Genomic DNA, 12,157 nt, shown 5'->3' with positions numbered 1-12,157 from the left:
CTGTCAACATGGCAGACTTGCGTGAGGAAATCCTTACAAAATGCTCTACATACTGACTGCGCAGTTGCTTTCTTGAGTGGGGTTAAAATGACATACTTGGACGTCAGCTCTACTACCACAAGGATGTACCAGTATCCTCTATTTGTTTGCACGAGTGGGCTCATTAAATCTGTTGCTGCAAGATGCTTTGATGGGATGATAGAATATAGAGGTTCTTGCGTTGTCACAGTGAAGTGCTTAGACTTCCGACACACTTTGCAGACTGCCAAAACCCTCCGGATTTTTCCGTCCATATTCTTGCAATGGCACAGTTTGCATAATTTTAAGTAGCACTTCCTGGGACCAGATTGTACGTAACTTAGGTGTGTGTGCCAGATGATCTTGCTCACCAGTTCATCTGGAATTCAAACTCGGCAGGGCGCCCCTTTTCCCTCACTTTGAAGGAACAGAATGCCTTTTCGTACCAAGTGAAACTGCCTTAGTTTTCATCTCCTCTTGTCTATCACCCTCTGTTTTAGAGCAAATAGACCTGGATCGTTGTCCTGCTCCTTTCTGATGTCCTTGAAGCTCGAGGTTACATAACTCTCCAATGCAACCTTGTTCTTATAGAACAAGCTGTAGTGTTCGCCTTCCAGTGGGTTGACCCCACTTTTTTCTAGCCGCACTGGTGAGCGTGACAACGCTTCCGCAATGATGTTCCCCATCCCTGGTATGCCTATGATCGAAAAGTCATACTAGTGGAGCAAGAGTGCCCAACTCGTTAGACGTTTGTTTCAGACTTTCGCTGGGGAGTAGGAATTCTAAGGGTTTGTGGTCGGTGAATACTCTTGTTTTTCTCCAATAGAAGAGAAAACGAAATTTCTCGAAGCCTAAAACAACCGCCAAAGCTTCTAACTCAGTCACCGAATAATTTCTTTCACACTTGCTGAGGACTCAGTTTCCAAAACAATGATTTTTTGCACCACGTTTCCCCCTTGCTGATATCGTTGGAAAATCACTGCAACAATCCCAGAGTAGTAGCAGTCTGAAGTCATGCAAAAGTCCTCCTCCAGACTGGAGTGCGAATGAAGGCGAATTAATCAGCGCGGTCTTGAGACCTTTGAATTCATCTTCCGCCACATCGTCCCATTCCCATGGCGTCTTTTTTCCTGTGAGTCGGCATAGCCGCGGTGTCGCTAATTTCTTCACGTGGACGATTCGTATACAGAAATTTGCGTTTCCAAGGAAGCCACGTAGTTGTTTCTTGGTTGCTGGGGTGGCAAATTTCATAATAGCCTCTATTTTCTCCGGGTCTGGTGTGATTCCTTTCGCGGTAATGATATGCCCAAGGAATTTTACTCATGAGGTTCCTGTTAATGGTTTAGTGATGTTGGCCGTTACGCCGCATTCTGTGAAAGTCTGTAGGATTTCTCTGAGTATGGCATTGTGTCCTCTCCAAGTCGGTTCCAATATCAAGAGGTCGTCCACGTAGATGGTGATCCTTTACGTAATGGAATCCTTTAAGATGCTGTCGAGTCCTCTGATGAAGCCAGATGAAGACACGTTTAGCCTGAATGGTAGACGTTTAAATCGATAAAATTTCTCGAATGCAAGGAACGCCGTGTATTTCCTGTCTGGGTGGAGCATAATTTGCCAGAAACTGGACTGCAAGTCAAGAGATGAAAAAACCGTAACACCATGGAAATTTTGCAGGAGTTTCTCCAGCTTTTCCCGAAGATCTGTCTCTGGCTCAATGATTGTATTGAAAGGAACCATGTTTGGGCAATTTAATTGATTGAGAATGTCGGCAAAATTTAGTGTACTAACAACATTTATTTTACCAAACAAGACACAAATTGTACTAAACAAGCTATAGATTGAATTTCCTAAACAACTAACAGATGATTAACCACTCCACTGGGTGGCCCATGGTTGGCAAAGACAGTTTAACTAGTTGATCAGTGAGTCAAGTAGTCTGGCCCAAAAATGTGGATAACGCAAGCTGAATTGATCTGATGCTGAGCAGGCTTTGATTGATCAAATCCATGAAGTTTCTCTACATACACTCCTGGAAATGGAAAAAAGAACACATTGACACCGGTGTGTCAGACCCACCAGACTTGCTCCGGACACTGCGAGAGGGCTGTACAAGCAATGATCACACGCACGGCACAGCGGACACACGTCAAATGGCGCTAGTTGCGCAGCATTTGTGCACCGCCGCCGTCAGTGTCAGCCAGTTTGCCGTGGCATACGGAGCTCCATCGCAGTCTTTAACACTGGTAGCATGCCGCGACAGCGTGGACGTGAACCGTATGTGCAGTTGACGGACTTTGAGCGAGGGCGTATAGTGGGCATGCGGGAGGCCGGGTGGACGTACCGCCGAATTGCTCAACACGTGGGGCGTGAGGTCTCCACAGTACATCGATGTTGTCGCCAGTGGTCGGCGGAAAGTGCACTTGCCCGTCGACCTGGGACCGGACCGCAGCGACGCACGGATGCACGCCAAGACCGTAGGATCCTACGCAGTGCTGTAGGGGACCGCACCGCCACTTCCCAGCAAATTGGGGACACTGTTGCTCCTGGGGTATCGGCGAGGACCATTCGCAACCGTCTCCATGAAGCTGGGCTACGGTCCCGCACACCGTTAGGCCGTCTTCCGCTCACGCCCCAACATCGTGCAGCCCGCCTCCAGTGGTGTCGCGACAGGCGTGAATGGAGGGACGAATGGAGACGTGTCGTCTTCAGCGATGAGAGTCGCTTCTGCCTTGGTGCCAATGATGGTCGTATGCGTGTTTGGCGCCGTGCAGGTGAGCGCCACAATCAGGACTGCATACGACCGAGGCACACAGGGCCAACACCCGGCATCATGGTGTGGGGAGCGATCTCCTACACTGGCCGTACACCACTGGTGATCGTCGAGGGGACACTGAATAGTGCACGGTACATCCAAACCGTCATCGAACCCATCGTTCTACCATTCCTAGACCGGCAAGGGAACTTGCTGTTCCAACAGGACAATGCACGTCCGCATGTATCCCGTGCCACCCAACGTGCTCTAGAAGGTGTAAGTCAACTACCCTGGCCAGCAAGATCTCCGGATCTGTCCCCCATTGAGCATGTTTGGGACTGGATGAAGCGTCGTCTCACGCGGTCTGCACGTCCAGCACGAACGCTGGTCCAACTGAGGCGCCAGGTGGAAATGGCATGGCAAGCCGTTCCACAGGACTACATCCAGCATCTCTACGATCGTCTCCATGGGAGAATAGCAGCCTGCATTGCTGCGAAAGGTGGATATACACTGTACTAGTGCCGACATTGTGCGTGCTATGTTGCCTGTGTCTATGTGCCTGTGGTTCTGTCAGTGTGATCATGTGATGTATCTGACCCCAGGAATGTGTCAATAAAGTTTCCCCTTCCTGGGACAATGAATTCACAGTGTTCTTATTTCAATTTCCAGGAGTGTATTTGCACCTGTGAATCGATTGTGCCCAGAAAGAACCGCAAAAACCTCACGGTGTAGCGATCAGGCAGACGGATCACAATTTACTCTCTACCAGAGCCCTGAAATGAGGGTAGATTTCAGTGTGTGACACACACACGTTCGCTGGTCGGAGCAAGGACCAATCTGGCTCACTTATACGACAGAGCACACACGAATACCAAACATCAAGACTGGTAAATCAAAAATGGATAAGTGTGCCCTTGGCAAGCAACTAGTCCGATAAGTTAGAAGTCACACTTCACACAGTAAGAACTTCACCACAGACTCCCCAGTCTAAACTAGTCGCAAGTGAAGTCAGTCTCAGGACAGGTCCCAAGTACCATCCACACATGCCAGAACGTCGACCAGAAGTGCTTACAAGACCAAAGTTCTGCACCCGAGAGCTTCCCATGTATCCAGAAAAAAACCCGTTTCCCACAAAATGCACGAACAGCACTGTCTTCACACCATCTTGAGCTAGTCACAGGGCTCTAGAGGCGCTAAATCTCCCTTCCCACACGGCAGCACGAACTGATGTCGAACCAGGGCAAGAGTTAAGAAACCTGCATCTCTCAAAAAAATGAAACCGCCAATTACTGTTTTTTTAAACTTTTTCCAGAGGGGGAAAAGATTATTTTATCTGAATTCATGTCTCTTCCCATGGCAACAAGTGAACAGGTACAATCCATGTCAGGGTTTTCTTATATAACAGAAGATGCCAAGAGAAGTGGCTCACTGACCTTCTTACAATATCAGCGAACACAAAAACTGGTGAGTTTTTATTACGCATGGCTCTGCACACAATGCTCAGTTTACAACTGCCCTGTGTAGACACATTCTTTTAGTGTCGCTCCTACCCGGGCTTGTGTTGTAGCTGTGGCAGGTATTACGGCATTGTTCTGCTGGAGCCCTGTCGTGATGAGGAGCTACCCTGTACGGCTGTAGACCTGTGCAGCAAGATTTACTAAGGGATGGGCTCGCCGCCAATTGCGTTATGGTTGGCCCGCTAGATGGCGCTGCCATTGGTCAAACGGATATCAACTGCGTTTTTTTAAAGTAGGAACCCCCATTTTTTATTACATATTCGTGTAGTACGTAAAGAAATATGAATGTTTTAGTTGGACCACTTTTTCCGCTTTGTGATAGATGGCGCTGTAATAGTCACAAACATATGGCTCACAATTTTAGACGAATATTTTGTAACAGGTAGGTTTTTTAAATTAAAATACAGAACGTAGGTACGTTTGAACAGTTTATTTCGGTTGTTCCAATCTGATACATGTACCTTTGTGAACTTATCATTTCTGAGAACGCATGCTGTTACAGCGTGATTACCTGTAAATGCCACATTAATGCAATAAATGCTGAATATGATGTCTGTCAACCTCAATGCATTTGGCAATACGTGTAACGACATTCATCTCAACAGCGAGTAGTTCGGCTTCCGTAATGTTCGCACATGCATTGACAATGCGCTGACGCATGTTGTTAGGCGTTGTCGGTGGATCACTAAAGCAAATATCCTACAACTTTCCCCACAGAAAGAAATCCGGGGGACGTCAGATCCGGTGAAAGTGCGGGCCTTGGTATGGTGCTTCGATGAGCAGTCCACCTGTCATGAAATATGCTATTCAGTACCGCTTCAACCGCACGCGAGCTATGTGCCGGACATCCATCATGTTGGAAGTTCATCGTCATTCTGTCATGCAGTGAAACATCTTGTAGTAACATCGGTAGAACATTATGTAGGAAAACAGCATACATTGCACCATTTAGATTGCCATCGATAAAATGGGGACCAATTATCCTTCCTCCCATAATGCCGCACCATACAATAACCCGCCAAAGTCGCTGATGTTCCACTTGTCGCAGCCATCGTGGATTTTCCGTTGCCCAATAGTGCATGTTATGCCGGTTTACGTTACCGCTGTTGGTGAATGACGCTTCGTCGCTAAATAGAACGCGTGCAGAAAATCTGTCATCGTTCAGTAATTTCCCTTGTGCCCAGTGGCAGAACTGTACACGACGTTAAAAGTCGTCGCAATGCAATTCCTGGTGCCTAGAAATATGGTACGGGTGCAATCGATGTTGATGTAGCATTCTCAACACCGAAATTTTCGAGATTCTCGATCTCGCACAATTTGTCTGCTACTGATGTGCGGATTAGCTGCGACACCAGCTAAAGCACCTACTCGGGCATCATCATTTGTTGCAGGTCGTGGTTGACGTTTCACATGTGGCTGAACACTTCCTGTTTCCTTAAATAACGCAACTATCCGACGAACGGTCCGGCCACTTGGATGATGTCGTCCAGGATATCGAGCAACAAACATAACACACGCCCGTTGGGTATTTCGATCACAATAGCTATACATCAATACGATATCGACCTTTTCCGCAATTGGTAAACTGTCCATTTTAACACCGTCCGCACTGGCGGAATGTTACGTAATACCACGTACTTATACATTTGTGACTATTACAGAGCCATATATCACAAAGCGGAAAAAGTGGTGCTACTAAAACATCCAAATTTTTTACGTACTACACAAATATGTAATAAAAAAATGGGGGTTCCTATTTTAAAAAACACAGTTGATATCCGTTTGACCTATGGCAGCACCATCTAGCGGGCCAACCATAGCGCCATCCGGTTTCCCCCGTCAAGCTATACGAGTTTCGTTCTTTGAAGTTTTTTCTTTTGATGCTTATATCGTGAAATATTTGACCCGGTCACTATCACTGGACCACCCCGTACATCCACTGGTTTATAGGCTATGGTTGATTTAGAAGGATCTCATATAGTAGATGCTATGCTGGTTGAGGTCGTAAGAAATGTACACAAGCTAATCTGTAGTATTACGGTATCCGGTAGAACTGCTGTCTGCGATTTGGAATAAAGTCTTTCCATTCAACCACATATACCTGCATTAGATCCTATAGAGAAGTCTTTGAATGATTACAGCCAGTAGTGAGTCATATTTCTGGCACTCTCATATCTCGAAATGACTCCTCTTTCTAGATACTATCTGCTACAGTAAAATTTTAGATAGTCCATATGCATCTTGCAGCTATCGCTCAGACTCTGCACTATCACTTGCAGCTTTGCTCATGTAGCTGACCTAAGACTTGCCCTCTGGACGGCTGAATAGCGAACTAATGCTCAGTATGTTTTGGACAGCCTTTGTGATCGTGTGTGTTCTTCGTGGAAATTTGAGAAGATTCAATATGGACGTGTGTTTGCACTGAACCATTGTTCCCTCCCACGTAAATTGTCCGAATGACTGCTTCTGCCCATTTCCCATCCTTATTTAGTTGAGAGAACATCGATTGTGGTGTGCGTATCTAGCAGGTGAAAGAAGGGTAAAGACACGTTTGCTGGTTCTAAAGACATGAGAAACACCTTAGCTGACTGTAAATTATACGGATGATTTGGAATCTGTTATATCACTGACACCGCTTTTCGCGAGTGGAAATATCAGTTTACTCTGTTTTTCCGAGTTTTCATGTAAAGACCTTTGTAGACGGGATAGGTGTTTAGTTACTCTGTGGTTTACAGCGCGCTGTATCTCGCTAAAGTGTCGGGTTTCTAGAGAAACAATTTCCAGTCTATATTTACGGAATTATATTGTGAAAGAGATACTGCTATGCAAGCGATATTGCTATGTGCTTGATATCGAGAAGTATCTCGTAAATGATATAATATTCTGGCAAACCAAGTGAAAATACATGTGTTCTTGTAATCCTAGAGTCTGGAGATGGGTGTAGAAAGCAAGAAAGCAAGCAGTTTGGGACCAAAAACAGTGACGCCTCTGTGCCATGGGCAAGCGACCCAGCCTTTGTACAACAGTCTTCGCGGTATATGTACGAGTGTCTGGTGGTCGCCAGCTATTTGCGTGATGCAGAAGTAACATTGTATGCTGAAATATTCAAGCTTCCGTCGTCAGTGGCATAGAAGCGTAATTGAGGAAGTGCCTTCCTGTATTTGACGATGTGTAGACCACTTTTGCAAGATATAGCTATCACTGCAATATTTCGATCTGTACTAAATAGTTTTTATACTGAAAGTCTCGTCTGTAGAAAAAAAAAGAAAAAAACAAACGCGGACAGTGCTCCCACACCGGCTGCATCAGTAATTTGGCGGATAAACTCAGTAAATGCTCCATTCATTTACAAGACATCCTTTGTGCCGAGACAGAGGATCCTCTACAGACTGATCCTAGGAAGACATGGCTAGGTGTCTATGGCGGGATGCTGTCCCTCATTCGCCACTGTGGCATTGAGACATCTCCAGAGCTGTAGGACATCGAAAATTCCGGCCATTTTTCTCATCTGCCCGTCAGTGCTTCGAGTTCTGTTTGCATCATTGTTGTGATTTTCCCATCTGTGCTCTCTTTCCATACAGCATGAATGCTTTTATGATCAACGGTGTTTTCCCAGGTGTCGACATACATGATGAAGGCTTTTAGGCCCATTGTGCCCGAGCGGTTCTAAGCGCTTCAATACAGACCCGTGCTGCTGCTACGGTCGCAGGTTCGAATCCTGCCTCTGGAATGGATGTGTGTGATGTCCTTAGGTTAAGTTCGGTATAAGTAGTTCAGAGTCTAGGGGACTGATGACCTCAAATGTTAAGTCCCATAGTGCTTAGAGCCGTTTGAACAATTTTTGAAAGCTTTTAGCAATGAGAACGTTTACCATTTGTGAGACACATGTTGAAAGCAGGACGTCACAATTTCCAGGAAGAGTAGCGCGGGATGCCTCATTAGGATCATTATGAAGAATGTGTTCGGTGTTATCCTGGACTATTTTCGAAAAGAGATCCTGTCTGGGCGAGAATTTCCCTGTAGACAAGATTCTACAACAACAAAAGCGACTGTTAACTATTTCTGCGATACTTAGCAATTTCCAAGAGGTAGACTTTGCTCATATTCGCACAGATATATGGCATCAGTGTAACACTGACAACCTTTTAGCTGCAACTGCGATGGTGAGCCGCTATGCAAACATCTCAGCACTGGACCCACAGCTCTGATTGCTATGAGTCAGCCACAGTAAACATGTGCGTGGCTAGACGCATCTCGCATGTGGGACGAGCTGTACCATTAGGATCGCTGGGAAGAATGCATTATTCCACCTTGGAACTCTGTAGGGAACAGTTCGCCGATTTCTTAACGATAGTTCGAAAGCTGTTTTATGTGGAATGAGTGTTTGTGCACTGTATTATTTAGGTTGTTTAAGCGTTGTGAGTGTGTTTCCATAGTGTAATACATGCATTATTGTTAATAATTTTATTCGTTCCTGTGCACCAATGCACTGTATTATTTAGAAAATTTACGAGTAGTTTGCATGTCTGTAAGCTGTGTACCACCCCAGTTGCATTGTTCCCAAATTTATTCAAGATGGCAGTGATAGGTGAGGAAATGTCACAATGACGTCATGGTGGGAAGTTAAAATTTTGGCAGCAAAATAGATCAATTGGCCTGCCTCCACTAACCTAATACCTTCCCAGGGGGTTTAAAATTAGTGAGTGTGTTCGCAGAGTCTTATACATGCATTATTTTGACAACTTACGAGTTGTTTCCGTGTCTGTACATCAGTGTAGTGCTATATTTCGACAATTTATGATTACTTTGCAGGTCTGGAGGCTATTTATTGTGACCCCAAGCACATCAGAGCAAGTGTTTTGTATCATTGTAATAAATAATCTATGTGAAACCTGTCTCCATAAATTGTTCCAAAACAAATAAAGTGCACTCCTTCCTCTCTCAGCAGCTGGACACAGACTGACTCCTTTTCCCACCATTTTCCCCAGACTGCCATGGGACAACAGTATCCTCTGGTGGCGGTACTGTGTACTGGGTCAGTGGGACTCCGGACCTCATGGTGAACACACTGGATGGAGCTACTGCCTATGACAACTCAAATTGTTTAAATAATCACTGCAAGTAAAATGAAGACTTATGTCCATCTTATCCAGCAGCCCAGCAAATGCTGAGTCTTTTCCTGGAGAATTTCAAGGAAGACGTGGTGGCCAGGTGACTTAGGTTAGTGGAGGTAGCATTAGTGACCTATTCTCCTGCCACTTTCTTATGTAAGTGGAGCTAGCCCAAGTGATGTTTTTCCACCAAAATGTGAACTTCCCCTCCATTTTATGGTTGATGGGGAGGGGGGAGGGGGGGGAGGGGAGGGAGGAATGAGGTTAGGTTAGTGGAGGTAGTCCAACTGACCTATTTTCCCTCCAAAATTTGAACTTCCCGCGATGATTTAATTGTGATATTGCCACACCTATCGCCGTTGTCTTTGACCCGCGACCTTGAATAAATTTATCAATAAAGCAAGCTGGGGTGGTGCCCCTGTTGCCATACTACTGCTGTAGATGGCAATAACTGTAAAGGAAGACACAGAATGGAATACATCTAGCAAATAGTTGAGGACATAGGTTGCAAGTGCTACTCTGAGATGAAGAGGTTGGCACGGGAGAGGAATTCGTGGCGGCCCACACCAAACCAGTGAGAAGACTAATGACTCAATAAAAAGAGGGGGGGTTTCATTGCACTTGACAAAAATAAGTTGTCTTTATTGAGGTCAAAGCTGAGTCTAACAATGAACTCATCTGGTCGTGTGTAACAGATACAAGTGAAACCAGGTAAATCGGTGGATGTTTTTACTGGAAACTCGATTCTACCATAACAGTTTTAGAGACATTCAAAGAAAATCTATGGTCAGTAGTGCGTGTATCTCCAGGTCATGCAGACCAGTTGGAGGTGACTTTAGTCTGCTGAGTACAGACCGGGATGTTTACGAATTAATTGGGGGGGCTACAGACAGACAGTAATTCGAAATTACGTTTTCTGAAAACTGTCTTGAGCTGCTTGCTCGGTAGCCCACATGAAATGGAATTATCTTAGACCTTGTATCTTAAATTGGCCTGCCCTTATCGACAATGTCAGTTTTGAAACGAGGATTGGCGATCGTGATGTCATTATAGCAACTATGATTACGAAACCTAATAAATCAGTCAAGAAAGTTAGGAGAGTGTTCTGCTAGACAGAATAGATAAACGGTAACTAGCAACCCACTTAGACAGTGAATTCTCATCATATAGTTCCAGTTAGTTGGATGAAGGAGAATTATGGGCAAAGTTTAAGCAGTTCGTAAATCGTAGTCTGGAGAGTTATGTACCTAGTAAGTAGATGAAGGACGGAAAAGACGAACCATGGTTTAGTAACGAAATCTGGGTGATGCTAAGGAAGCAGGGGCTGCAGCACTCTCAGTTCAAAAGAGAACTCACAAATGACGACAAGCGAAGGTTAATAGAGATTCGTGCGTCTTTGGAGAGATCTATCTACGAAACATACAACAACTACCACCGTCACACCTTAGCAAAACACCTGGCAGAGAACCTGAGAATATTCTCAACTTACCTAAAATCACTAAGCCGATCTAAGGCTTCCATTAAGTACCTTGTTCACCAGCATGCTGTGCCATTTGAAGATAGCAAAACGAAAGCTGAAATATTAAATTTCGTTTTCCAGAAATCGTTCACACAAGAGAATCGTACAAACATACCGTCCAGACTCCCGTATGAATGACGTAGTATAAAGCATACCTAACATATAGAAACAACTGAAATATTTGAAATAATACAAATCACAAGGTGCGGATGGAACCTCATGTCGATTTCACTAAGGGTACTCGAATCTACATGTACATCTACATGGATACTCTGCAATTCACATTTAAGTGCCTGGCAGAGGGTTCATCGAACCACGGTCACAATTCTCTATTATTCCAATCTCGTATAGCGTGCAGAAAGAATGAACACCTATACGTTTCTGTACGAGATCTGATTTCCGTTATTTTATCATGGTGATAGATTCTCCCTATATAGGTCGGTGTCAGCAAGATATTTTCGCATTCGGAGGAGAAAGCTGATGATTGGAATTTCGTGAGAAGATTCCTTCGCAACGAAACACGCCTTTCTTTTCATCATGTCCCGCCCAAATCCTGTGTCATTTCACTGACACTCCCTCCCATACTTCGCGATAGTACTAAACGTGCTGCCTTTCTTTCAACTTTTTCGATGTACTCCGTCAGTCCTATCTGGTAAGGATCCCACACCGCGCAGCAGTATTCTAAAAGAAGACGGACAAGTGTAGGCAGTCTCCTTAGTAGATCTGTCACAGAAACTGTCCTGTCAATAAAACGCAGTCTTTGGTTAGCCTTCCCCACAACATTTTCTATGTGTTCCTTCCAATTTAAGCTGTTCGTAATTGTAATTCATAGGTATTTAGTTGAATTTGTGGCATTTAGATTTTACTGATTTGTAGTGTAACCGAAGTTTAACGAATTCCTTTTAGCACTCATGTGGAAGACCTCACACTTTTCGTTATTTAGCGTCAACTGTCAATTTTCGCACAATTCAGATATCTTTTTTGAATCGTTTGCAATTTGTTTTGATCTTCTGGTGACTTCATTAGTCGATAAACGACCGCATCTGCAAACAACCTAAGACGGCTGCTCAGATTGTCTCCCAAATCGTTGATATAGATAAGCAACAGCAAAGGGCCTATAACACTACCTTGGGGACTGGTCCCGTCGGAGGTTCGAGTCCTCCCTCGGGCATGGGTGTGTGTGTTTGTTCTTAGGATAATTTAGGTTAAGTAGTGTGTAAGCTTAGGGATTGATGACCTT

This window comes from Schistocerca piceifrons, chromosome 4 (assembly GCF_021461385.2).
Source record: "Schistocerca piceifrons isolate TAMUIC-IGC-003096 chromosome 4, iqSchPice1.1, whole genome shotgun sequence".
Lineage (NCBI taxonomy): Eukaryota > Metazoa > Arthropoda > Insecta > Orthoptera > Acrididae > Schistocerca > Schistocerca piceifrons.
Note: the sequence above shows the minus strand (reverse complement) of the source record.